Below are 27,885 nucleotides of genomic sequence, written 5' to 3' on the forward strand. Positions count from 1 at the left end.
ATTGGCTGCTATGGACAACTTCTCCACTGTCCACCTCAACTCTTTAGAAGGCTTGATACATCTCCCCCCATGGCTGCCATGAAAAAAGTTGGGTCTACCACTTTGAAAATTTCAGGGTCTATGCGTTGATGTAGGGGGTGTGGTCTCATCATGTTGAGGAACTGCAGGCATATCTTTCACAGGATTGGACCCCAGTGCTTTGTGCCCGCCCCTTCTCTTCTCGACACCACTTGCCTAAGGACAAGGCCTGGTGTGACAGGGGTGTTGTCATGAAATGGGGAAACTGAGGTGCTAATTTATCAATGAGTGAAAGCAATATTGATGAGAAAAAGTTAATTTCTAACAACAATTAGGGATATATTTACTAAAGTGTGGGTTTTTAGAAGTGTAGATGTTGCCCATAACAACCAATCAGATCCTAGCTATTATCTTCTAGAAGGTGTTAGATAAATTTTAAGTAGAATCTGACTGGTTGCTAAGGGCTCCACTTCTACAAACCTGCACTTTAGTAAATATACCCCTTAGTCTTTTTCTTGCCTCACCCTATGCACAAAATAATTACTGCGATGGGACTGCACTCTAGGCCAGTATCGCAGAGGTAGCTAAGTTCTGGAAGAAGCAGGCTCAGCAGAATAGTGTTATGAGGTTTCCATCAAACGGATGGAGTAATACATCAAATTTCAGACACTGAACTTGTATTTGATCAGCTCTTTGTTTTTCCTAATTAAAATACTGCTGCTGGGATTTAGTGTCAGGAATAATGCTGGTATTATGTGTTATTTGCCACTTTAAACACTAAGGGGGGTATGCAATTAGCTGCGATCGGCGAAAAACTGTGATTTTTCGCAGATTATCCCCATTTTCCACCAATGTTTTTATTTCCCACTATCCTATTATTTTGGACGAAAATAATCGGATGTTTCTCCCGAAAACACATAGGATTCGTGATAAGTTCACGGACCTACAGTGGTGGCCAAAATTGCGGACACTTTTTGAAATGTCAATGTTTTTCAACTTCAAATGCTTATAAAAACTGTTACACTTCACGCAGTGCAATGATTCATATATCAAATGAAAGGAAATTTAATGATGAATTCAACACTACAAACAGAGGTCAAATATTTGCATTACAAGGGAAGTTATGCAGTGAAATCAACACTTAGGGTGAAAATCCCTGTGTACTTATGATGTTACTGTCCTATCAGTATTTCGTTGGGTATCCTTTATTTTTCAAGATAGCAGCACAGCGACGTGGCATTGAGCCAAGCAATGTTTGGAGCTCTTCCTTCTTTTTTATGTGGTGCCATGAGACAATTATAGCCTCAATTAATTGTCTTTTATTGGATGGACGCCTCAGATGTACCAGTTTTTTCAAACAGAACCACAAATGTTCTATGGGGTTCAGGTCTGGGCTGTTTCCTGGCCATCCCAGCACCTGTATGTCATTCTCCGTGAACCCCTTTTTGTATGTCCGTGCAGTGTGACAGGGAGCTGAATCCTGCTGGAAAAAGATCCCTGATAGAAAGTAGAAGTTTTGGTTGTAGGATGGTGTCAATGTACTATCTGCTGTTCAGTGTGCCATCTATGACATAAAGGCGGCCCACAGCATCTGCTGTTATACATGCCCAGATCATAACACTTGTAGGATTCTTTGTTGTCGCTTGCATAAAATCTGGATGTGCCTCTTCCCCAATGCGACGTCGCACACATTTTCTTCCATCACTACCAAATATCGATATCTTAGTTTCGTCACTCCATATCACTTGTTTCCACTGACCTTCTGTCATTGCAATGTGTTCTTTTGCCCACTGTATTCGTTTTTGCTGCTGCTTTTTATTCAGCAATGGCTTTTTTCGGGGAATCCTACCTTTTAGGCCAACCTCCGTTAGTCTTCTCCGTTCCGTTCTTGCACTGACAAAAATACCAGTTGCCCTCAGTTTACTGCTAATGGCCGCAGATAACATCCATCTGTCCCTGACGCAAATTTGTTTTATTCTCCTATCATCAACAGCTGTTGTGCACTTTTTACGGCCTTTTCCTTCTTTGTTTTGTATAGATTGTGTTTCCTGATAGCGTAAACAAAACTTTCGTACTCCTGATGTTGTCACATTCCCACCAATTTATCTCACAATTGCTGCATACAAAAGACCATTTTCACTTAACACCACAATCCTGGATCATGTCGCTGTGCTGCGGTCTTAAAAAATAAAGGATACCCAACGAAATACTGATAGGACAGTAACATCATAAGTACACAGGGATTTTCACCCTAAGTGTTGTTTTCACGGCATAACTTCCCTTGTAATGCAAATATTTGACCTCTGTTTATTGAATTCAGCATTAAATTTCCATTCATTTGATATATGAATCATTGCACTGCGTGAAGTGAAACAGTTTTTATAAAAATTCGAAGTTGATAAACATTCAAATTTCAAAATGTGGCCCTCATTCAGAGCCGCACGCTCTGAATGAGGGCCGGCCTCCATGAAAATGGAGCGTCCTTCTGGACGCTCGTATAGCTGTGGGTCACCACCCACAGGCTATACGAGCGTGCATTTTGATGGCCGCGATGGTCGAGACCATCGCGACCATCGAAATTGCGAGCCGGAGCCTGCGGTTGAGGTTTTCAACCGCAAGCTCCGGAGTGATTTTGGCTCTGTCAGAGCCAAAATCACTCCCACTGACATCACTAGTGATGTCAGTGGGCCGGCTTCTGACGGGAGGCGTTCCCATGGGAACGCCCCCGTCAGGGAGGCACGCCCCCGGCACGCCTACCAAAGGGGGCGTGCTGTCAATCAACATTGACAGCACGCCCCTTTGATCGGACACAACGAGCGAAGGACTTTCCTTCGCTCGTCGCGTCTGGCGCATGCGCACGACGGAGCTCCCTCCGTCGTGCGCATGCTCAGTCCAGAACATCGACCCACTTGCGAGCGGACAGCCGCTCGCGAGTGGGTCTGAATCAGGCCCTGTGTCCGCAATTTTGGCCACCAGTGTATGTGTTTTCGCCATTTCAGGGGTGAAAAATCTGCACTTTTCGTGGATTTTTTTTTCGGGACACATCAGGTCCCAACAAAAAAAGCCTTGATAAGTGACGCCTTTGTGCGGACTTCGTGGCTAATTGGATAGCCCTGGGGGAACAATGTCAATGTCTAATTGGATTGCACCCTAAGGCGTATATTTACTAAAGTGGTAGTTTTTAGAAGTAGAAATGTTACCCATAGCAACCAATCTACTTAACATATAACTAGCACCTTCTAGAAGATAATAGCTAGAATCTGATTGGTTGCTATGGGCAACATCTCCACTTCTAAAAACTCTCACTTTAGTAAATTTACCCCTAAGGGTCTGATACAGAGTTGTAGGCAAACCGATTGGCGCATGCGCGGGATCTATACTGTGCATGTGCCGACCATTATCTGCGTCTTCTGACGCAGCTTCACTGGCCCCAGCAGCATGAATTTCATGCCCAATCCTGAGTAAACTGAGGATTACTCAGATGGCCAATGGACACGCAAGTGATTCGATGGCATCGGATTACAAAAGCTGGCAGGAGGCGTCCCGCGGCATTAGCCTATTATTGCACTGCCACTGCGCACAAAGTCATAGTGACAGGGCAACTCTGAATCCAGCCCTAAAACTGCTAAAAATAACATAAAGGGTTTATATTATTTAAAAAAAAATTAGTCCCACTATGTCATTAGTCACAACTCAGTATCAGTGTGCCTGCTGCACAGAGCACTCAGGAGCTCATTCAGATCCGCTTGCTAGATGCGTACGCTTGCACCCAGCGTATGCAAATTCAGCTAAGTGACGGCAAGGCAGGCGATCGCACGGCAAGGCATAAGCACGCCCACTATGTCTTGGCGTGCGATCACTTTGTGTATGTAGATGCCCACCAGCCTGTGTTAAGACGCCCACTTGTGCATGTCATCTCCAGGAAGTGTATGCAACTATCGGTACATCGGGTACCATCGGAAGCGAACGCAGCGCTTGAGGTTTACTATACCCTGCTGCAAGCACTGCGATCACTTGAGTGTAAAAATCAGCCAGGTGACGTGTACAATGACCCTGCCTCTTAATTATGCACGCCTTTGAAACGGCATTGAGACGCTCAGGCACGGCTGCGTTCGCATCTCCACTCCCCCGTTATTAATGGCCAGCCCCTGTTACCACCCACAAACGGCTTCTCCTGTCACTCACTCTGCTGGGCTGTCTATGTGCAACAAGCGAACGCTTTCCGATCTCTCGCACTAGCTCGCACACTGCGATGTGTATGCACGCGCAGAATGCGAAAATCATCCAGCTACGAGCGAACGCATCCTAGCGAGCGGGTCTGAATCAGGTCCTCAGAATTTCACACAGTGCCCCAAATGATTGCCCTACTACATTAAAGGAAATGTACAGCTTTGTGCATTTTTTTTATATCTTACATTACATAACTTATTGCTGCCTAACTTATTGTATATTGTCCTGCACTGGTCTTGTCATCTGCGGGGGTGTCAGTGTTTCTACTTCAGGGTCCATAGGGTATCCACAGGATAACTTGGGGTATAGGTGTGACGTCAGTCGCTGGGCACCATAGAGTTAAGCTTTTCAGCCTCCCAGGATGCACTAGGGTCCCCGTCCTATACCCCGCCCCCGAGCCAAGGCACCTCAGTTTAGTTTGGTGCCCGGCCGGCGTCGGGTGCACCTGTCGGAGTGGGGGCTAGAAGAGCCCCTGAAGCTTTCTTCAGTGCAGCTGTGGCTGCACATCTGGATGTACAGCATGGACAGTCAGTCCTGACGTCCATGCTGTCTTCCCTACACCCCCGCCGGTACCAGAACGCCGGTACCAATCCGGGGATGCTGGTGAGCATCTGGGGTCACAGCTAGCGGTGACCCCAGATGTTCCGGACCATGGCCGGATCCAAGGGGGACAAAGGTAAGCAGCGGGGTCCCGCGGTGGGTCCCTGCTGGTCACCCTGGGGACTGGCTGCAGCGTGGGCACCCTGGGGACTGGCTGCAGCGTGGAGCCAGGCGACCAACCTGCGCTTTCCACTACCCCCTGGGACAGCGGACCGCAGCAGAGCGGTAGCGCTGCGGCGTCCCAGGGGTTAAATGCATGCCAGGGGAGCGCGCCTTCCCTGTCTCACAGCCGGCGCCTCCCCCGCTGCACACAGCCCTCTCTGCATGCTGCCGACTGGTCCTGTGGCAGCGCTCCTCCCCCAGGCCAGCCTCCTCTCTGCTCCTCGGCGGCCATCTTCTCCAGAACGCATGGTGAACGCTGCTGGAAGCGATGGACGGAAGCATCGTGGTCTGGGTCCCCCCGCATACCTCTCCTCCGCTGTGGTCAGGTCTGTGTATGCAGCGCTGTGTCCTACCAGGCCCTGTGTCAGCGCTGTTAGTGCAGGAATTGATTTTCTTTGCATTTTATGTGACTGTGCTAGCGCTGCTGCCTGTAACTTTTCTCTAAACTGTCAGCTTTATTACTGTCCCTGTTCTTTCTGCTAAGCCCTTGCGGTGCGGTGCTGCAGGGTGGTCTCTCGCCTATTTAAGTTATAATTGGTGAGAGAGGTCACATACGTGGTGCCATCATGTCCGAAAGTGATTTTCCCCTCCGGCTACAGTGTACTACGTGTAAAGTACCGTTAGCGGAGGGGGAGGGTAGCGCGGAGGGCCTTTGCCGGCAGTGTTTGTCCATGGCGCTGCCTCTTACGGTTACAGCACCGGTACAGGAGCCGCCCTGGGCTTGTTTCGCTCAGGCGCTTACAGCCTTAGTGGGCCAGTTAGCTCCGCAGCCCGCGTTTACACCGATGGGTTTATCCCAGCAGTCAGTGGTGTCGTCACCCATGCAGGGTTTCCCACGACAATTGGTGGTGCCCCACAGTCTCCCTATTTCCCCGCTCCCGGTTTCTCAGGAGCCAGCGTGGGTTAACTCCCTGACGAGTTCTGTACAGCACTTGTCGGATGTGTTGCAAGGGGAGTCTGTGATGCGGCCGCATAAACGGCCGGTGGCGTCTCTGTCGGCTCCTTATGAGGATGACGAGGGGACGTCTGATGATGGGGAGATTCTGGATCCTTACGATCAGGAACCTCTCCATACTAAGGACGCTGATGCTAAGTCCAAAGTATATATTCCTGGACTTATTCGGGCGGTCCGCACAGCCTTGGTGATTGAGGACGAAGTTCCCCCAGCGGCTAAATCTAAGTATGCCTTTTTCAAGGATGTGAAGGGCGATGCCACAGTCTTTCCTCTTTCGGGTCAGTTGGTGGACCATTTAGAGGAGGCGTGGAAACAGCCTGGCAAAAGATACCAGCCGCAGAGACGCCTGGCGGTGGCTTATCCATTCGCGGATAATTATTTTGCAAAGTGGGAATCCCCTCCACAGGTGGATTCTCACGTGACCCGTCTTGTCCGTAGTGCCACATTGCCGATGCCATCCATGTCCTCCCTTAAGGATGCTACGGACCGCAAGGTGGAAATCTGCCTGAAGTCCGCTTATTCCCTTGCGGGGGGGGGCAGCACGGCCGGCTATGGCCATTTGCTGGGTTGCCAGAGCGATGGAGCGCTGGGCGGATTCATTAGAGGCTTCTTTTGATTCCGACTGTCCGGCCGAACAGGCGGAGTTGATTGGCAATCTCCGTGATTCGGCCACCTACATCAACGAGGCAGCCCTAGACATTAGTACTCTGGTGTCTAGGATTTCTTCAGCAGCGGTAGCTTCTCGTCGCACCTTATGGCTGCGATCCTGGAAGGCGGACGCAGATTCCAAAAAGGGTCTGGAGGCGTTGCCGTTTACCGGAGAAGTTCTCTTCGGTCCGGATCTGGATAAGATTGTGGCCACGCTGGCGGCAGCCAAATCGGCTTGTCTCCCGTCGGCCGCTGCTCCTTCTGGTTCTGGACCATCGTCCTTTCGGTCATCTAGGGCCCAGGGCAGGCCCAAACCACAGTCGTTTCCTCGACAGGCTGGTCCTAAGAAATCGGCCAAGCCCCGGAAGCAGGCATGGAGTACCAGACGTCCGGCCCCCAAGCCAGATGACAAGCCTGTGGCCTGACGGTCCGGGCCTCCTTTTGGGGGATCCCAGGGTGGGAGGCCGCCTGCTACAGTTCGCCCAGTGTTGGTCGACCACTACGACAGACACTTGGGTTCTGGAGGTGGTCTCCCACGGATACGCCCTCTCCTTCCGGCACAGACCCCCGGCTCGATTCTTCACCACGGGTCTACCATCAGACCGGAACAAGGCTACGGAGCTGCGGAAGGTATTGCACACTATGCTCCAGGCTGGAGTTATAGTGCCTGTTCCATTCTCCCAGAGGGGCCAGGGTTTCTATTCAAATCTATTTTTGGTACAGAAACCCAATGGGTCATATCGTCCGATTCTCAACCTCAAAGCACTCAACAAGTCTTTGCGGGTCCCGAAGTTTCGGATGGAGACCCTACGGTCCATCATTCTGGCACTGGAACTTGGGGACTACATGGTGTCATTGGACATACAGGACGCTTACCTGCATGTCCCTATTCTTTTGCGCCATCAACAGTTCCTCAGGTTTGCAATCCGCAGCGACCACTTCCAGTTTCGGGCGTTACCTTTTGGCCTGGCGACAGCACCACGTGTTTTCACCAAGGTGATGGCGGTCATGGCGGCTTCTCTGCGGCTGCAGGGAGTCCGCATGTTGCCGTACTTGGACGACCTGTTATTGGTGGCAGGATCTCCAGAGCTCCTGTTACGCCACTTGGACCTGACCATTGCACTGCTGCAACGGCACGGCTGGCTAATCAACTGGCAGAAGTCCACTCTAATCCCGTCTCGGAGGATTCTGCATCTTGGAGCCTTATTGGACTCGGGACAGCAAAGGATCTTCGTGACGGAGGACAAGATCTCTGCTTTACAGTCAAGGGTGCGCAGTTGTCTGCACAGCCGCCGGGTGTCCTTACACTCGGCGATGAGGTTACTGGGCTCCATGGTGTCGGTGTTCGACATGGTGGAATACGCCCAGTTTCACTCCAGACCTCTGCAGCACCTGATCCTGTCCAAGTGGAACGGGCTGCCTCAGTCTCTGAAGTCCCAGACGATTGTGCTCACCCCGGAGGTTCGCCTGTCCCTTGCGTGGTGGTTACAGACGACCCACCTCAACAAGGTTCCAAATTGGGTCCTGTTGACAACGGACGCCAGTCTTCGGGGCTGGGGAGCAGTTTCGGGTCCACACTTGTTCCAGGGCAGGTGGACGCCGACAGAAGCGGAGCTTCCAATAAATATCTTGGAACTCCGTGCGGTCTTCAATGCTCTCCAGCAGGCACAGCGGTTTCTCCAGGGTCACCCGGTGCAGGTCCAGTCGGACAACGCTACCACCGTGGCCTACATAAACAGGCAAGGAGGAACTCGCAGTCGGGCGGCTCTCGTAGAGGTCTCTCGGATCCTGGTTTGGGCGGAGCGCAATCTTCCAGCCATATCTGCGGTCTTCATCCCGGGAGTGCTAAATTGGGAGGCGGACTTTCTAAGTCGCCAGGACGTTCATCCGGGGGAATGGTCCCTGCACCTGGACGTTTTTCAACTACTGGTGGACAGGTGGGGTCTTCCAGAAATCGACATCATGGCGTCCCGGCACAACAACAAGTTGCCGGTGTACGGGTCTCGCACAAGAGATGAAGGGGCGTCTCTGGTGGATGCTCTGTCCGTCCGGTGGACGTTCCGGTTCGCATACCTGTTCCCTCCGGTCTCCCTTCTTCCACGGGTAATCCGGAAATTCAAACAGGAAGGAGGGACGCTCCTGTTGATAGCTCCCGCGTGGCCCAGACGGCACTGGTTCTCAGACCTTCAGGGTCTGTCCGTGGACAGTCCTCTGCGGTTGCCGCTACGACCGGACCTTCTGTCTCAGGGTCCTTGCCTTCACCCGGACCTGACTCGGCTGTCTTTGACGGCGTGGCTGTTGAGACGGCCATGCTGAGGTCCCGGGGGTTTTCCAGCTCTGTGGTGCGTACCATGTTATGAGCTCGGAAACCGTCTTCCGCGAGGATATACCATCGCGTGTGGCATACGTTCTTCCAGTGGTGTCGACCGAGAGGTTATGTACCACGGGAGTTTCGTCTGTCTCGGATTCTCGCCTTCCTGCAAGCGGGTCTAGATCATGGGCTTCGCCTTGCTTCTTTGAAGGTACAGGTTTCGGCCCTATCTGTCTGGTTTCACCGTAGGATTGCTACAATCCCGGATGTGCGCACCTTTATGCAAGGTGTTCTCCGCATTCAGCCGCCCTTTGTTCCACCTGTGGCGCCTTGGGATTTGGCTGTGGTCCTGAGGGCTCTCCAAGGACCGCCGTTTGAACCACTGGGCTCAGTGGATCTTAAATGGCTAACAGCTAAGACTGTTTTCCTTCTGGCCATTGCTTCGGCCAGACGTGTTTCTGAGTTAGGGGCTCTTTCTTGTAGACCCCCTTTCTTGGTTTTTCATGGGAACAGGGCAGTGCTCCGCACTCGGCCCGAGTTTCTTCCCAAAGTTGTTTCCCAGTTTCATGTTAACGAGGAAATAGTTGTTCCGGCCTTTAACTCACCGGGTCTTTCCGTGGGTGAGGCCTCTTTGGATGTTGTGCGGGCCTTAAGGACTTATGTTGACTGCACTTCTTCGTTTAGGAAGTCGGACGCTTTGTTTGTCCTCTATGGCTTCCGTAAAAAGGGTTGGCCTGCTTCAAAGCAAACTTTGGCAGCCTGGATCCGTATGGCTATTTCTGAAGCTTATCTTCATGAAGGCCTACCGGTCCCTCCTTCTCTGAAGGCTCATTCCACTAGGTCTGTGGGTCCTTCGTGGGCAGCTCGACGTGGTGCCTCGGCAGTTCAGATCTGCAAGGCTGCTACGTGGTCCTCTGTCCATACCTTCGTGAGGTATTACAGGTTTGACACCTTCGCCTCTCAGGATGCTTCCTTCGGGCGGCGGATTCTCCTTTCTGCACAGGAGCGTCCCCACCCTTAAAGGATACTGCTTTGGGACATCCCCAAGATATCCTGTGGATACCCTATGGACCCTGAAGTAGAAAATATGAGATATGGTAAGAACTTACCCTTGTTATCTCTATTTCTACGAAGTCCATAGGGTTCCACAGGACTCCCGCCCTGTCGCACCTGTGCTGCAGATGGGCTTTGCTCTGGTCACCGGTTTTCCGTCTCCCTCTGGTGAGAATGTGATTCTTGTATGTGTCCAGATCTTTTTTCTCTCTCTTCCTTCTCCTCCTCCGGCCTATGGCTTGATAACTAACTGAGGTGCCTTGGCTCGGGGGCGGGGTATAGAAGGGGGACCCTAGTGCATCCTGGGAGGCTGAAAAGCTTAACTCTATGGCGCCCAGCGACTGACATCACACCTATACCCCAAGGTATCCTGTGGAACCCTATGGACTTCGTAGAAATAGAGATAACAAGGGTAAGTTCTTACCATATCTCATATTTTTTTCAAATTTCCACTGCAAAAAGCTAATTTGTGCAAAAGATTTTACATCCAATGATGTCGGACTGGTGATGAGGCAGCGAGGGGCTGGCAGGTTCATTGCTGGGGCATGTATGCAATCTCAATGTATCAATAAAGTCAATATTTAAAAGGAAAACATTTCTATTACCTACTGAAAAATAATATCCTAATAATTATCCTATATTATGGGAAGTTTTAGAAATATTTGCAAAAACTGTTGAGGGTATTTTTTACACATTACTTCCACTTGTGAGCATATCTCCATGAGGATATTATAGCATAGGGGCCTTTACGGAAGAGCGGCTGGAAAGGGACTCGCATGATGATGGTGCATTGCTTTATATAAGTGTGCTTTTCATAAGTGACTTTATATCATCAGGCAGAGTTACTACATTTATCATTGATTCTCTCCTGTGCTCTTTGCAGTGGATTGACTTGTGTCCTGAGAGAAGCTTTGTGCCATAATCACCACTGAAACTGGGCCATTATGCCGCATTATATAACATATAAATCAGTAACGTTACTGCGCTCTGCCAATGAAGTGTAAGTGTATATTGAAACCAAATACATACAGGTATATTTAAACTAGGGGTGAGCGGGTTCGGATTTCTGAAATCCGAACCCCCCCGAGCCCCCCCGATCCGAGTCCGATCCGAATCAGGCTCGACTTTTCCCGCCTGACTCGGATCTGAAATCGAGGCAAAACGTCATCATCCCGCCTTCCGAGTCTCGCGGGTTTTGGATCCTATATAAGGTACCCACGTCGGCGCCATTTTCTCACTCGGCTGTGGACAGTGAAGAGGGAGGGTGGGAGTTAGGGCTGTGTAGTGTAGTGTAGTGTAGTGCTGCTGTTGTCCACTACTTCAAAGTCCATAGGGGCTGGCTGTGTTGTGCTGTGCTGCTGTTGTTAATAGGGGCTGTGTCCACTACTTCAAAGTCCATAGGGGCTGGCTGGACTGTGTTGTGCAGTCAGTTCTCCATAGGGGCTGTGTCCACTCCAAAGTCCTGTGCAGTGTCCCAGTCCTAAAGGAGTGCTGCAGTGTTGTCCAGGGGGTGCTCTGTCCATCAGGGGTGCTCCCCCCAAGTGCTAAAAAAATAATATATTTTCTGTGTTTGTGAATTGTGTGCGCAGTAGCCGCACGTGCATCAACAAAGTAGTGCCAAGCGTGCGCCTGTGTCATAAGTAAAGGGCCGGCTGGCTTGACCGTTAAGGGTGCTGTAACCCCCGAAAGTACACTCCAGTCCAAACCAAAAAAAAAATTATTTTCTGTGTTTGTGAATTGTGTGCGCAGTAGCCGCACGTGCATCAACAAAGTAGTGCCAAGCGTGCGCCTGTGTCATAAGTAAAGGGCCGGCTGGCTTGACCGTTAAGGGTGCTGTAACCCCCGAAAGTACACTCCAGTCCAAACCAAAAAAAAAATTATTTTCTGTGTTTGTGAATTGTGTGCGCAGTAGCCGCACGTGCATCAACAAAGTAGTGCCAAGCGTGCGCCTGTGTCATAAGTAAAGGGCCGGCTGGCTTGACCGTTAAGGGTGCTGTAACCCCCGAAAGTACACTCCAGTCCAAACCAAAAAAAAAATTATTTTCTGTGTTTGTGAATTGTGTGCGCAGTAGCCGCACGTGCATCAACAAAGTAGTGCCAAGCGTGCGCCTGTGTCATAAGTAAAGGGCCGGCTGGCTTGACCGTTAAGGGTGCTGTAACCCCCGAAAGTACACTCCAGTCCAAACCAAAAAAAAAATTATTTTCTGTGTTTGTGAATTGTGTGCGCAGTAGCCGCACGTGCATCAACAAAGTAGTGCCAAGCGTGCGCCTGTGTCATAAGTAAAGGGCCGGCTGGCTTGACCGTTAAGGGTGCTGTAACCCCCGAAAGTACACTCCAGTCCAAACCAAAAAAAAAATTATTTTCTGTGTTTGTGAATTGTGTGCGCAGTAGCCGCACGTGCATCAACAAAGTAGTGCCAAGCGTGCGCCTGTGTCATAAGTAAAGGGCCGGCTGGCTTGACCGTTAAGGGTGCTGTAACCCCCGAAAGTACACTCCAGTCCAAACCAAAAAAAAAATTATTTTCTGTGTTTGTGAATTGTGTGCGCAGTAGCCGCACGTGCATCAACAAAGTAGTGCCAAGCGTGCGCCTGTGTCATAAGTAAAGGGCCGGCTGGCTTGACCGTTAAGGGTGCTGTAACCCCCGAAAGTACACTCCAGTCCAAACCAAAAAAAAAATTATTTTCTGTGTTTGTGAATTGTGTGCGCAGTAGCCGCACGTGCATCAACAAAGTAGTGCCAAGCGTGCGCCTGTGTCATAAGTAAAGGGCCGGCTGGCTTGACCGTTAAGGGTGCTGTAACCCCCGAAAGTACACTCCAGTCCAAACCAAAAAAAAAATTATTTTCTGTGTTTGTGAATTGTGTGCGCAGTAGCCGCACGTGCATCAACAAAGTAGTGCCAAGCGTGCGCCTGTGTCATAAGTAAAGGGCCGGCTGGCTTGACCGTTAAGGGTGCTGTAACCCCCGAAAGTACACTCCAGTCCAAACCAAAAAAAAAATTATTTTCTGTGTTTGTGAATTGTGTGCGCAGTAGCCGCACGTGCATCAACAAAGTAGTGCCAAGCGTGCGCCTGTGTCATAAGTAAAGGGCCGGCTGGCTTGACCGTTAAGGGTGCTGTAACCCCCGAAAGTACACTCCAGTCCAAACCAAAAAAAAAATTATTTTCTGTGTTTGTGAATTGTGTGCGCAGTAGCCGCACGTGCATCAACAAAGTAGTGCCAAGCGTGCGCCTGTGTCATAAGTAAAGGGCCGGCTGGCTTGACCGTTAAGGGTGCTGTAACCCCCGAAAGTACACTCCAGTCCAAACCAAAAAAAAAATTATTTTCTGTGTTTGTGAATTGTGTGCGCAGTAGCCGCACGTGCATCAACAAAGTAGTGCCAAGCGTGCGCCTGTGTCATAAGTAAAGGGCCGGCTGGCTTGACCGTTAAGGGTGCTGTAACCCCCGAAAGTACACTCCAGTCCAAACCAAAAAAAAAATTATTTTCTGTGTTTGTGAATTGTGTGCGCAGTAGCCGCACGTGCATCAACAAAGTAGTGCCAAGCGTGCGCCTGTGTCATAAGTAAAGGGCCGGCTGGCTTGACCGTTAAGGGTGCTGTAACCCCCGAAAGTACACTCCAGTCCAAACCAAAAAAAAAATTATTTTCTGTGTTTGTGAATTGTGTGCGCAGTAGCCGCACGTGCATCAACAAAGTAGTGCCAAGCGTGCGCCTGTGTCATAAGTAAAGGGCCGGCTGGCTTGACCGTTAAGGGTGCTGTAACTCCCGAAAGTACACTCCAGTCCAAACCAAAAAAAAAATTATTTTCTGTGTTTGTGAATTGTGTGCGCAGTAGCCGCACGTGCATCAACAAAGTAGTGCCAAGCGTGCGCCTGTGTCATAAGTAAAGGGCCGGCTGGCTTGACCGTTAAGGGTGCTGTAACCCCCGAAAGTACACTCCAGTCCAAACCAAAAAAAAAATTATTTTCTGTGTTTGTGAATTGTGTGCGCAGTAGCCGCACGTGCATCAACAAAGTAGTGCCAAGCGTGCGCCTGTGTCATAAGTAAAGGGCCGGCTGGCTTGACCTTTAAGGGTGCTGTAACCCCCGAAAGTACACTCCAGTCCAAACCAAAAAAAAAATTATTTTCTGTGTTTGTGAATTGTGTGCGCAGTAGCCGCACGTGCATCAACAAAGTAGTGCCAAGCGTGCGCCTGTGTCATAAGTAAAGGGCCGGCTGGCTTGACCGTTAAGGGTGCTGTAACCCCCGAAAGTACACTCCAGTCCAAACCAAAAAAAAAATTATTTTCTGTGTTTGTGAATTGTGTGCACTGTGGCTGCACGTGCATCAACAAAGGAGCAGCGCCAAGCGTGCGCCTGTGTCCCATAAGTAAAGAGCCGGCTGGCTCATTTCTTAAAGGGTGGTGTAACCCACAAAGTGCACTACTCTCCAGCAAAAATAAAATAATATTTTCTGTGTTTGTGTGCGCTTTAGCCGCACGTATATATATCAATATAACATAAATGGAGGACCAAACTTTCTCCGATAAAAATAAAATAGGGAAAGATCAAGAACCACTTCCTCCTAGTGCTGTTGCTGCTGCTGGGAGTTGTTCATCATCCCAGAGAGGAAGTAGGAACATCACTACTTTTACTAAACAATTGACCCTCCAACAGTCCCTAGCGATGAGGATGAAGTACGACAGCAGTCATCCTGAAGCAAAACGTATAACTGAGGCCTTGACTGCTATGTTGGTGTTAGACGTGCGTCCGGTATCCGACATTAGTGCAGTGGGATTTAGACAATTGATGGAGGTAGTGTGTCCTCGGTTCCAAATCCCGTCTAGATTCCACCTGCATCCTCAAAGCAGCAGCGACAAGCGTGCGTCTGTCTGTTAAAGGGTGGTGACACCCTCAAAGTGTGCTACACAAACAATTAAAATATTGTTCTTTTTTTTTCTGTCTTTGTGAATTGTGTGGGCTGTAGCCGCACCTGCATCCTTAAAGCAGCAGCGACAAGCGTGCGTCTGTCTGTTAAAGGGTGGTGACACCCTCAAAGTGTGCTACACAAACAATTAAAATATTGTTCTTTTTTTTTCTGTCTTTGTGAATTGTGTGGGCTGTAGCCGCACCTGCATCCTTAAAGCAGCAGCGACAAGCGTGCGTCTGTCTGTTAAAGGGTGGTGACACCCTCAAAGTGTGCTACACAAACAATTAAAATATTGTTCTTTTTTTTTTGGTCTTTGTGAAATGTGTGGGCTGTAGCCGCACCTGCATCCTTAAAGCAGCAGCGACAAGCGTGCGTCTGTCTGTTAAAGGGTGGTGACACCCTCAAAGTGTGCTACACAAACAATTAAAATATTGTTCTTTTTTTTTCTGTCTTTGTGAATTGTGTGGGCTGTAGCCGCACCTGCATCCTTAAAGCAGCAGCGACAAGCGTGCGTCTGTCTGTTAAAGGGTGGTGACACCCTCAAAGTGTGCTACACAAACAATTAAAATATTGTTCTTTTTTTTTTGGTCTTTGTGAAATGTGTGGGCTGTAGCCGCACCTGCATCCTTAAAGCAGCAGCGACAAGCGTGCGTCTGTCTGTTAAAGGGTGGTGACACCCTCAAAGTGTGCTACACAAACAATTAAAATATTGTTCTTTTTTTTTTGGTCTTTGTGAAATGTGTGGGCTGTAGCCGCACCTGCATCCTGAAAAGCAGCAGCGACAAGCGTGCGTCTGTCTGTTAAAGGGTGGTGACACCCTCAAAGTGTTCTACACAAACAATTAAAATATTGTTCTTTTTTTTTCGGTTTTTGTGAAATGTGTGGGCTGTAGCCGCACCTGCATCCTTAAAGCAGCAGCGACAAGCGTGCGTCTGTCTGTTAAAGGGTGGTGACACCCTCAAAGTGTTCTACACAAACAATTAAAATATTGTTCTTTTTTTTCGGTCTTTGTGAAATGTGTGGGCTGTAGCCGCACCTGCATCCTTAAAGCAGCAGCGACAAGCGTGCGTCTGTCTGTTAAAGGGTGGTGTAACTCTCAAAGTGCTCCAAAAAATAAAAAACTATTTTTTTAATGTGTTTGTGACTTGTGTGCGATGTAGCCGCACCTGCATCCTTAAAGCAGCAGCGACAAGCGTGCGTCTGTCTGTTAAAGGGTGGTGACACCCTCAAAGTGTGCTACACAAACAATAAAAATATTCTTCTTTTTTCTGTCTATGTGAATTGTGTGGGCTGTAGCCGCACCTGCATCCTTAAAGCAGCAGCGACAAGCGTGCGTCTGTCTGTTAAAGGGTGGTGACACCCTCAAAGTGTTCTACACAAACAATTAAAATATTGTTCTTTTTTTTTCGGTCTTTGTGAAATGTGTGGGCTGTAGCCGCACCTGCATCCTTAAAGCAGCAGCGACAAGCGTGCGTCTGTCTGTTAAAGGGTGGTGTAACTCTCAAAGTGTTCCAAAAAATAAAAAACTATTTTTTTAATGTGTTTGTGACTTGTGTGCGATGTAGCCACACTTGCATCCTCAAAGCAGCAGCGACAAGCGTGCGTCTGTCTGTTAAAGGGTGGTGACACCCTCAAAGTGTGCTACACAAACAATTAAAATATTGTTCTTTTTTTTTCTGTCTATGTGAATTGTGTGGGCTGTAGCCGCACCTGCATCCTTAAAGCAGCAGCGACAAGCGTGCGTCTGTCTGTTAAAGGGTGGTGACACCTCAAAGTGTTCTACACAAACAATTAAAATATTGTTCTTTTTTTTTTGGTCTTTGTGAAATGTGTGGGCTGTAGCCGCACCTGCATCCTTAAAGCAGCAGCGACAAGCGTGCGTCTGTCTGTTAAAGGGTGGTGACACCTCAAAGTGTTCTACACAAACAATTAAAATATTCTTCTTCTTTTTTCTGTCTTTGTGAATTGTGTGGGCTGTAGCCGCACTTGCATCCTCAAAGCAGCAGCGACAAGCGTGCATCTGTCTGTTAAAGGGTGGTGTAACCCTCAAAGTGTGCTCCACAAACAATAAAAATATTCTTTTTTTTTTCTGTCTTTGTGAATTGTGTGGGCTGTAGCCGCACTTGAATCCTCAAAGCAGCAGCGACAAGCGTGCGTCTGTCTGTTAAAGGATTACATCGGTGACAGCATCCAAGTAGGCATGTCAGACAGTCCGTACCTGTACTGGCAGGAAAAAGAAGCAATTTGGAGGTCCCTGTACAAACTGGCTCTATTTTACCTGAGTTGCCCCCCCTCCAGTGTGTACTCCGAAAGAGTGTTTAGTGCAGCCGGGAACCTTGTCAGCGAAAGGCGTAGGAGGTTGCTTCCACAAAATGTGGAGAAGATGATGTTCATAAAATGAATTATCAACTCTTCCAGGGAGACCAGCCTCCAGAACGTACAGAGGGACCTGTGGTTCCAGCAGGGACGAATTAATACTCTGTGAGAATGAGGATGTACACACTGAAGAGGGTGAGGAATCGGTGGATGAGGAGGATGAGGATGACATCTTGCCTCCGTAGAGCCAGTTTGTGCAGGGACAGATAAATTGCCAGCTTGTTTTGTGGGGGCCCAAACAAACCAATCATTTCAGCCACAGTTGTGTGGCAGACCCTGGCGCTGAAATGATTGGTTTGTTAAAGTGTGCATGTCCTGTTTATACAACATAAGGGTGGGTGGGAGGGCCCAAGGACAATTCCATCTTGCACCTCTTTTTTTTCTTTGCATTATGTACAGTTTGGGGCCTAGTTTTTCAATGCCATCCTGTCTGCCACTGCAGTTTCACGCCTAGATGGGTCACGTGTTTGTGCCGCCCACTTGTGTCGCTTAGCATAGTCATCCAGCTACCTCGGTGCAACCTTTTGGACATAAAAACACTATTGTGAGGTGTGAGGTATTCAGAATAGACTGGAAATGAGTGGAAATTAAGGTTATTGAGGTTAATAATAGCATAGGAGCAGAAAAACCTACAAATTCTGTGATTTTAGCTGTTTTTATGCTTTTTTTCAAAAAAATACAGATCCAAAACACAAAACCCAGAACCCAAAACACGCAAGGGTGGTTTTGGCAAAACCAATCCAGATCCAAAACACGAAGAAAGATCCAGATCCAAAACCAAAACACAAAACACGAAAAGTGGCCGGTGCACACCCCTAATTTAAACCAATGTTTACTTCTGGGTAAAGATAAAATATACAAGCTCAATCTCTTAGGATAGTGCAGGGATAACAGTCATATGCATAAATGTGAACTAAGTGCCAACATTGTTGCAGATAATCAGTCCCTCAGTTCAATATGGATTGGTATACTGTTGGTAAACTTCTAAGCCACCCGTTTGCAAACTAGTGGATAGAATGGATAACTATCTTTAGATTCATTCCATATGGTCAGTTGTTATTGTTTAATTCACCAGCGGCGTCCCGCTGTTAAACCAGTTATTAATTAGTATTGTTGTACTTGAGGTGCCCGGGAGAAGATCTTCCTGGGGAGGCAGTACAGCAGCACTACTGACCAGCAGGATTGTCTCAGAGACTAAAGCTGGCCACACATCTAAAGATTATCTGTCCAACCAGCCAAATAGTTGATTGGTTGGAATGAAAATCTGGTAACGTATGGAAGTAAATGATGATCAGCAATATGTTCCTATATGCTAGAAAACAGATGAAATGATTGGTCAGACAAGTTTGTTAAATGTTTGATCCAAACAATTTATTCAAACAACAGTTTTTGTCCATTTTCCAGCATTTGAGAGCAAATTGCTGATTGTCATTTGCTTTCATACCTTACCAGATTTTCATTCCAACCAATCAACTAGTTGGCTGGTTGGACAGATAATCTTTAGATGTGTGGCCAGCTTAAGAGTATAGTCTCCGAGTGCAGGTGCCGGTGGTAGGTCTGAAGGAACAGCCACTATCCCTGCACTGCACACCGGAGATTCGCCAGTCGTCTGGGGAGGGGCTGTTATAGCAGGAACTCCTAAGTGGAGCTGATTGCCGTGTAGCCCCTCACCTCGGTGAGACTTAAGGGGCCTATCCATTAGCAGATAAATTTGATCGATGAACGATTTATCGTTCAGTCGTTCAATTTATCTGCTAATGGATAGGCTCTGAAAGATCAAAATGCGCACTCCCGCGGGCCGACAAATTTGGTCTTTTGTCTCTCCAACATGTTGGTCAATTATCGTTTATTGCTTAGTCTCTGAGACAATCCTGCTGGTCAGTAGTGTTGCCGTACTCCCTGCCCGGGAAGATCTTCTACCGGGCACCTCAAGTACTGCAATACTAATTAATAACTGGCTTAACAGCAGGACGCCGCTGGTAAATTAAACAATAAGGACTGACCATATGGAAATCATCTAAAGAAAGTAATCCATTCTATGCACTTGTCTGCAAACGGGTGGCTTAGAAGTTTACCAACAGTATACCAATCCTTATTGAACTAAGGGACTGATTATCTGCCACAATGTTGGCACTTGGTTCACATTTATGCATATGACTGTTATCCCTGCACTATCCTAAGAGATTGAGCTTGTATACTACTTTGCATAATTTATCTTTACCCAGAAGTAAACATTGGTTTGAATATACCTGTATGTTTTTGGTTTCAATATACACTTACACTTCATTGGCAGAGCGCAGTAACGTTATTGATTTATATGTACCCATACCAGATAGGATCACCTCGACTGTTACAGTTGCTAGCCACCCCACGTCATACATCACCCATAAAATGAGTGCAGGTTCTAGTCTATATATTGAGTTGCATTATATAACATGGCTTAATACAGAAGAAAGAAAAAGAAGTCTACTTAGTAAAAGTTGCAGGATGTCTGTATAAGCCTATAAAACAAAGTCGTCTGAAGGAAGAAATCATGATGACATTTCCCATGCTCCAATGCTAGGTACTCCAGATATGAGGCCCTGAGCTTCCTTAAATACTGCATCTGCATAATGTAAAAGCCTATACAAAGGGAGATGGTCAAACCCCCAAGTAAAAATCTCATTATAGACCTTTAATAAATAAATTCCATATTTCAGAAGCCGCTAAGCTCATCCTCTGTCAATAAAATAAATCACATTTGCATTTCAAAATAGTTTCTGGAGCGAAACCCGAGTGTGACTGATTAGGTAACAGGAAATAACATCAGCGCACATCATTCTTCGAAGCCACAACATGAGAACATTACATGGAGATATGGTGTGTGTGCAATGTAGACTAGTACTAATCTAATTTAAAGACGACCAGCAATGCTGCAAGGAGATGGCAACGGAAACACTGCCATTCTCCATGCATTTATCGCAATTAAAAAACACACTGCTTTTATCTATGCGTTTAAATTGTATTGTATATGCTTTTTACATGCATGTACATATGTATTCTCAGGAATTGTATACAGCTAGCCATTTATAGATAACATAATTTAATGCAGTTCCTATGACACTAACAAAATAATGGTCATCAGCTTTGTAGTTCTACAGTATAACAGCATCTTTTTAGACTAACAAATCAGCCTGGTGCTGGTGGATGCATAGGCTGCTCCCAGCCCGCAAAGTGGCCGTATTTTACCTGTGGCCAAAATGTTTATATGGGTTAGGTACAGGATCCTGGCGGTCGGGATGCCGGTGGCTCAGAATACCGAAGTAATAGAATCATAGATTACACGTCCTCCCCCCATGGGTCCCAATTTAGGCAGGGCAGTCATTTGGGTAGATAGTCATACATGAATTAACTTTTGTCCAAATTTGGTGAGAGTTGAGAGATATGCCCAACCAGTTATACCATTTCAGTTCAGTATTTAACAAAGCCAGCTGCATGTGGCATTGAAAGGGTGTTTTTTGGGGAAGTGGGGTGTTTTTAGGGGAAGTGGGTTCTCAGGAAATGTACACACCTGGCCATTTATGGATAACCTAATTTGTGCAGTTCCTATAGACATGGTCATCAGCTTTTCCGAAGCCCCTAGAGGAAGTGACCAATCTCCCCAGGTTGTGTGATTACGGACCCTTTTTTTGTGTACTGCCAAATCAGAAATATTGTAAGGCACCGGGTAACACACTTTGTCAGCTGACACTTTTAATTGACCACTTTTGTAAATGGTGGCTGAATAGTGTTGAAGATAAAACTTGAACCTGAAATTTATTGCAGTAAGTGGCATATTCCATTAATGAGTGTCAGCTTTTCAAAGTACAATTTTTTTTTTCCAAGCATTCTTTAATACACTATGCAAAAGATACTGAATTTTCAGTCCTATTTTGCCAGATCATAGGCTTTTATCTTCCTTCTGTATTATAGGGTTTAATGTTTCTCTGGATGTCATTAACTTAACATCAGAGATTTCCCTTTAACCCTGTTTATTTTCTCCTACAATGTTTTATCTGATTACGCTTTGCGCTATATTTAAAGTGTTCCAAATAACATTCTTCTGCATTGTTGTAATCAAATATCCCTGTCCTACATTCAGATCCATTTTTCTATAATTGATTTATGTATGAATAATGCAGTGTCGGATTACAGAGCATATAAACACAGGCTTTAGCAATCTGATTTCTATTTTAAGCAGTTGCTTCGAACACAGATCAGTTGCCTTTGACTGCAGAACATGTTGTAATGGTGGCTTATTATATTGCAAAAGATACCAATGTTTCATCATTTTATTCCAACGGAGGATTCACGTTCAACCCAACAGTGTGTTTGCGCCTGAATTTGCAGCAGGTATCATTAAATATTTCCTTCTTACAATACTCCAGTCATTTTATGAATTTGATGCGTTACATCTGTACCAAGTCTGCTGTTGTACTATGTAAGGGAAATAGAATTCAGCTGAGCCTATATTTAATGTACCTTGTACTATACTGTGCATCGATCCAAGCTGCACAGACATGAATTATAAACAATTACTTCATTTGAAGGAAAATATAATGAAAACTGGGCATGTACTAAATAAAGGGTTCAGTGGGGGAGTATTGGTATTTTATTTTAAAAAAAATCTGCTCAGGTGGAATTATGTAATATAAATCAAAACAGGAAAAGTTTCCTGCATTCCTCTCCTTCAGATGAATGGGAGACTCCCAAGGGGAAAGAGTAACAACAGTCTGTATAAGGCCCATGTGAGTAGCAGTGAGGATTTCCTGTTTGGAGCCATTAGAGATATCCATGGACATATGTTTTTATAGTAAATGATGTCAGAAGGATGGAATGACTGCACAGTATGAAGAAGGAGCTAAATCAGTCTCATTTGAAGAAGTTGCAGTCTAGTCTGTCTATAAGGGCTGATAAATGTCCTCTTAACACTTTACTAAACACAAAATGGTCCCTATGTAAAGAGAATACAGATCTAAGCGTCTCAGCACTTTCAAAGGGGTTGGGTATGAGATGCCAGCACTCGGGATCCCGTCTGTCAAAGTCCCGATGCCGACATCCCGACAGGGTTAGGATACTGACACCTGTCGGTAGGTATCCTAACCCTTCTCCTACCCCTAACCTGCCCTGCTTGGTGCCTAAACCTAACCTCCCTGCATCCTAAGTCTAACTCTCTCCGCACTGCCTACCCCCCCCACCCCCTTGTGGGGATGCTGGCTCCAGGATTCTGATAGGTGTCGGGATTCCAGCGCCATTATTCTAAGCGCCGGGATATTGACCGGATCCTCTTCCAAAGAACAATGTGACTTTCTCTCTAAATTGGGAACTGCAGTGTGGAATTTGCTGTTTCCCTGGTTGTCATCAATTACCTGCTGGCTGGGATAGCTGACAATGCCCATGTGACACCTATGGTGGGATGACCACGGTGAGCGCCCCATTGCTGACTTGTACATTATATTTTAGGGCCAGAGCTCATCATCCTTGTGTGTCAGTTTTGTAACATATAAACTACACAGTGACACCTCACATTGTAAATCAGTCACTGGCTATCCCTGTACTACAGTAAGCGCTGCCTAGGTTACACACTCTTTGTGTTAGGAAGCTGGTAACAGGTGCCAGATGATGGGATTACTGTCAGGTAAGTAGAAATGCACATATCCTAATGTCACTCATGTATTATCACTGTATGCTAGCCTGATATATAGTATATACTATGGCAGCAATCAGCAAAGATTTCTTTCTCTTTGTGAGAAGTGTGAGTTGTTTTTTCCTCCAGCATTATGCATAGCAATACTGTATTTAGACCCCTTGCTATGTTCACAGCGTCATTTTTGCAAGTAGAATGAGGCTTTGTGACAGGTTGGTCTCTAATTTAAACATCTAGGCAGCTGAGTTATGGTAACTACATGAAATGAAAGCCACGCTCTGAATAATTGATGGGTAATGTTGAGATATGATTAGCCAAGCACCCCTGTGGACAAGTCTTTCTTTACATCCTTGCATGTCACTAGCTTACAATATATTGCTTTATTTAAGGGCTAGAGACAAGACAAGATAAATAAGATACAAACTTGATCACAAGGATACAGCGGCTAATTTAGTGGTAAAAATTAGAAGATTACACATAGGAATGTCTGGTCACTTTCTCAGTGTGGTGGAAAGTTATTAACAAAATGCTCTGTCTGCAGAAGGTGAGTGAGGTAATGGCCAGTTACAGCATGCTGCTAGTGATGTCTGTGTACAAAAGAAATAACTGTACATAATGTGATGTTGTGCACCAAGTGTTATTGTACTCCTGGGGTTCTTGCCGTCTCTGCCCTGACTGACAGCTCCTCCAAGTGGATAACACTCATATATCATTTTGTGACTTTGGATACAATGTCCTATTAAGGGAAATTATACTGTGCCCCAAGAAATAGCATATGCAGGAAAGCAATAGAGTTTTATTTTTCTGCTTGATTTCTGGTTGTTTGCAGCTTACTGAAAAAGGTCATCAGTTTGAAGAGAGATCTAATGTGCATTACATAAGGACAGAGCGAGCTCTTATGGGTAAATTTATTAAGAATCATGTTGGTCCCGATTTGCATTCTCAGGTGAAAATATAAATCTTTTGCAAATCGGGAATGTACTCTCATTAAAGTCGGGTGATTTCTTCATCTTTTGGGGTTGAAATCGGGTGGTTTAATGCCACAAATTCGGCTGTTTTGAGCAATAGAAATGATATCACCATCAGCTCAATTCGGATGTACTTTTCGTGAATTTGTACCATTATTCGTTTTGCTAAAGTCGACTGTTTTACACTCAAATCGGGGACTCAATAGAAGTTTTAAATGCACCAACTCCAGAGCTGCGAGTTGCCATCCAACATACACAAATCAGTGCGATTTGTGTATGTTTTCTAATGAAACCTGCGTTTTTAGGGTTAATTTTTATTTAAAAAATTATGTAGGGTAGCCCCCCAAAAGGCTAACCAGCCCCGGGCAGGTCAGCCAGTCTTGGTTCCTAAAATTACGGGGGACAAAACAAATAAGGTTCCACCATAATTTAAGAACCAGCACCAGGCTGCAGGGCCAGTCCTGGTTTTAAATATAGGGGGAAAAAATGTGAATGGTTCCCCCTATATTTAAAACCAGCACCGGACCCAAAACGACTGGGGTGTAATGCCATATCCCGGAGACCCATCTCCCGAACCCCAGGCTTGGTCTGAAGCCCAGGGGTCTTCCCCGCACCCCTGGAGCGGTGGGTATGGGGGTAACTAATAAAGTGTAGAATAGTAGAAAACTATTGTATTTTGCAGTGGGACTACAGGTGCCAGCATGCCTGCCCTTTGGCACTTGTGGAACTACAAGTGCCAGCATGCATCCGGCACCAGTACCCCCACTGTAAAATAAATAGTTAAATAAAGACAGCACACACACACACCGTGACTAGTAAAGATTTATTACACACATACATCAATCACACATACTTACCTGTACCAGCCGGTCGGTCCACTTGTCCGAGTATTATCCGTGAGGAATGACCTGCAACAAAGATCGTATACTCACCTGATCCTCGCGCTGGTCTCCGTAGGATCCCGGCGGGGGGTCTTGGCAAAAAAAGAACACGCTTCCCCGATACTAAATGGACTAGTATTAGTATGTGTCTTGACACACATACCAATACTGCGTGAATGCCAGCTGCCATTTCCTACGTCCTGCCAGCCAATCAGAGGCCGCTTCACATCTAGCGGCCTCTCATTGGCTGGAACCCATGTGTAGAAAAATTATAGAAAGCAATATATTTTGGAAAAAATAATTGCTTCAGTTAAATTGGGGGTACATTAAATAGGTGCTAGTATATTTTTGTGTCTATAAAGTGGTCTTTTAAAAGATTTTAACAATACACCTGCAATCCTAAAAATACCTGTCCAATCCACACAGCCCCCCCAAAATACCAGACCCAATACTTTAAATCTTTTCTCCACTATTTTAAAAAATTTTCAACCAAAAATTGACATGTCTTTATTGGCCAAATTAATCAATTTAAAAAAAAATATTTTGCCTAATTAGTCAATAGGGGAAGTGTCCAAGGGGTTCTGCACCAAATCCCCAAATTTTTAGCCAAAAATAGAGATTTTGCTAATTTTTTCACCTGCACTGAGATGGTGAAAACTTTTATGCCATTTTCTGTCTATGGAGTTTTCGCACATGCGAACACTTCGGGAAATGGATAGCGCGATACTCACTTAAGTGCAAAATTATCGCACCTGCGAACTCTTCGCCAAAACGCGACTTTTCGCACCTAATTGAATCCGTCCCTTAGTACAGTATGTAAGTACAGTGGGAGATATCACCGAAACATGACTCACAGCAAATATTGTGTCTGTAACCCATGACAACCAGTCAGATGATTCTATGTTTTTTCTTTGTCTTTTTTCTTTTTGTGGTTCCTGTATGTTGCAGCATATTTTTTCCAGTGTATCTGTTTTCTGAAACGTTCTCTGTTCTCAGACTGAGTACGCCTCTTTACTGCAATTCTAAAGCAAGCAATGAAAAGTCTGTGAAGAGACTTGTACGAGTATAGTAGACAATGTCTTCTACAGTGCTATAATATTTCCCACAGTATAGTTTGGTCCTCTGTCTGAAGGTTGATCATTAATTTGGGGCCAATTTCATAAACTTGTCCATTTTCTGGTTGCCAGTCTGTAGAGGGATCTAATTTCTAAGACCTTATTATGGATTTGGATTTCTGGAGGCCAAATAAAATATGTACTTACCTGATTCTATTGATCGCACCCACTGGGAACAGGAGGTTCAAAGTATAGCACACCATTCCCTGGTATCCAACAAAATCTGATTGGCTGTCATGGGCATTGTGGTAGAAAAGGTGCAACTAACTGGAGAGACATACCATAGAACCCCGCATATCAGCTGATTCCAAGGGAAGAGGCAGCCTCTTTTTGAATCCAAGATTCGATGTGAAACTGCAGGTTCACAGCGGCCATGTTTGATTCAAACGAGGCTGCCTTTATCCTGGGAGCCATCTAAGATCCTAGGAAGAGACAACAACAGTGGCCACAGTCCAAAGTGAGTAGTCCATGTCCCGGGGAAAGGAAGGGTGTTGTCAAGCACCCCTAACACTGAGTCTGCGCACGCTTATGGCCACACCCCAAGACTGTCCAAATTCAGCATTGTGTATGTATATGGAATCTCTCTGGCAGTAACCTATCTGGTATCATGGTGAACAAAGATGGTCTGCTTATTATCAATTGATTGTATGTCTGCATGTGTCCTACAACAGCATGTACTTTTCTGCTGTGCTCTCCAGGCACTTTTATGTTCACTTTTGTAGTTTCAAAGGTTCTGGCACTTCTAATGTCTTCTCCTGGTCGAGGTCTATTTCTGGGAGAAAGTTTTCTTGCAGCTATTTGTGTGTAGTTCCCAATTCCCATTAATATGCAACCTCAAATCATATTGTCTGTGACTTTGTGTCGTTGGATGTGCTGTACTGTGCAATCAGTTTTAGGGGAATGAGCCATTCCTTTATTAACTCATCTGCCATTTCATGTCTTTCATATAGCAGCTTGTACTTTATTAGAAAGTTTTTTGCCAAGGTTGCAAAAAGTTTCAAATGCGTCGGTCAGTGTGTCCGGTTTCTCTTTGCTGCATACTGACACACATTGGGCCTGATTGAGGTGGACATAGTGTCAGGGCTGTGAGTATATGCAAATGTTAGTATCAGCCCTTTCCCTGGTGTTCAGACCTGCATCTGAATGTGCAAGGACTGAGGGCCCATTTTCAGCGTCTCTGCACGCTGTAACACCACCAGTGTTTATTTAGACGCCACCATCGCTTGCGCCATCGACACTTTAATCAGACCTATATCATTTGCACTTGCACCAGATCTATAGCATTTTCTCCGTCCATCTCTGGCCTGCTGTGAATGCAGTCGCTTTCACTGACATACCCTCTACACGCCCATGAGACGGACAATTTTTTATGTGCACTTCTAACCACCGCCTGGAACATCCATCACTTTTCCGTCCCATTTCTGATACCATTTGCACATCGCCTTGTACGCAGGTAAGCACTCTTGCGCAGGAAGTGTCTGCTCTAACAGGAGGATCTGCCAGACATTCCAGGAGAATAAGCAGCTATGATATACGTGTGTGTTCTGCCTTTTTGCTCTCAGCCCACTTGTCTGCATTTATTCTGACACCTTCATAAAAATGACAGGAGAACAATGAATGCATCCCAGATTATATTTGGGAAAATGGTCATTGTCTAAGGTATCTTGAAGGTATTGGATAATGATCAAAATTATTGGCTGATCTGCAAGTAAAAATATTAACAAAATATTCATGTGAGAAATTGAAATGAGTACAAAACGTGGTGATAGGTGACATCTGGAGGCATTTCCACATCTACTGAGTGTTTCAGAGCTTTTCTGCTATGCAAAAAGGTCCAAATGTAACTTCCATTATTTATCACTGTGAATAGGGTGCTTTCTGCTAACATTTAAAATGACAATGTCTGTTCACTTAACACTTGAAATATACTCTATATTCAACTGATTTTCCAGACTAAGGAGTTAATTTACTAAAGTGAGAGTTTTTAGAAGTGAGTTT

At 46.1% G+C, this 27,885-nt stretch overlaps 1 protein-coding gene across 3 annotated transcripts in view; it reads left to right on the forward strand.

Moving 5' to 3' along the window:
* Positions 1-27,885, forward strand: part of SYT14 (synaptotagmin 14) — a 234,789-nt gene that overhangs the window by 190,790 nt on the left and 16,114 nt on the right. The gene's annotated exons all lie outside the window — the stretch shown is intronic.

This window comes from Taudactylus pleione, unplaced genomic scaffold (assembly GCF_031769625.1).
Source record: "Taudactylus pleione unplaced genomic scaffold, aTauple2 ptg000201l, whole genome shotgun sequence".
Lineage (NCBI taxonomy): Eukaryota > Metazoa > Chordata > Amphibia > Anura > Myobatrachidae > Taudactylus > Taudactylus pleione.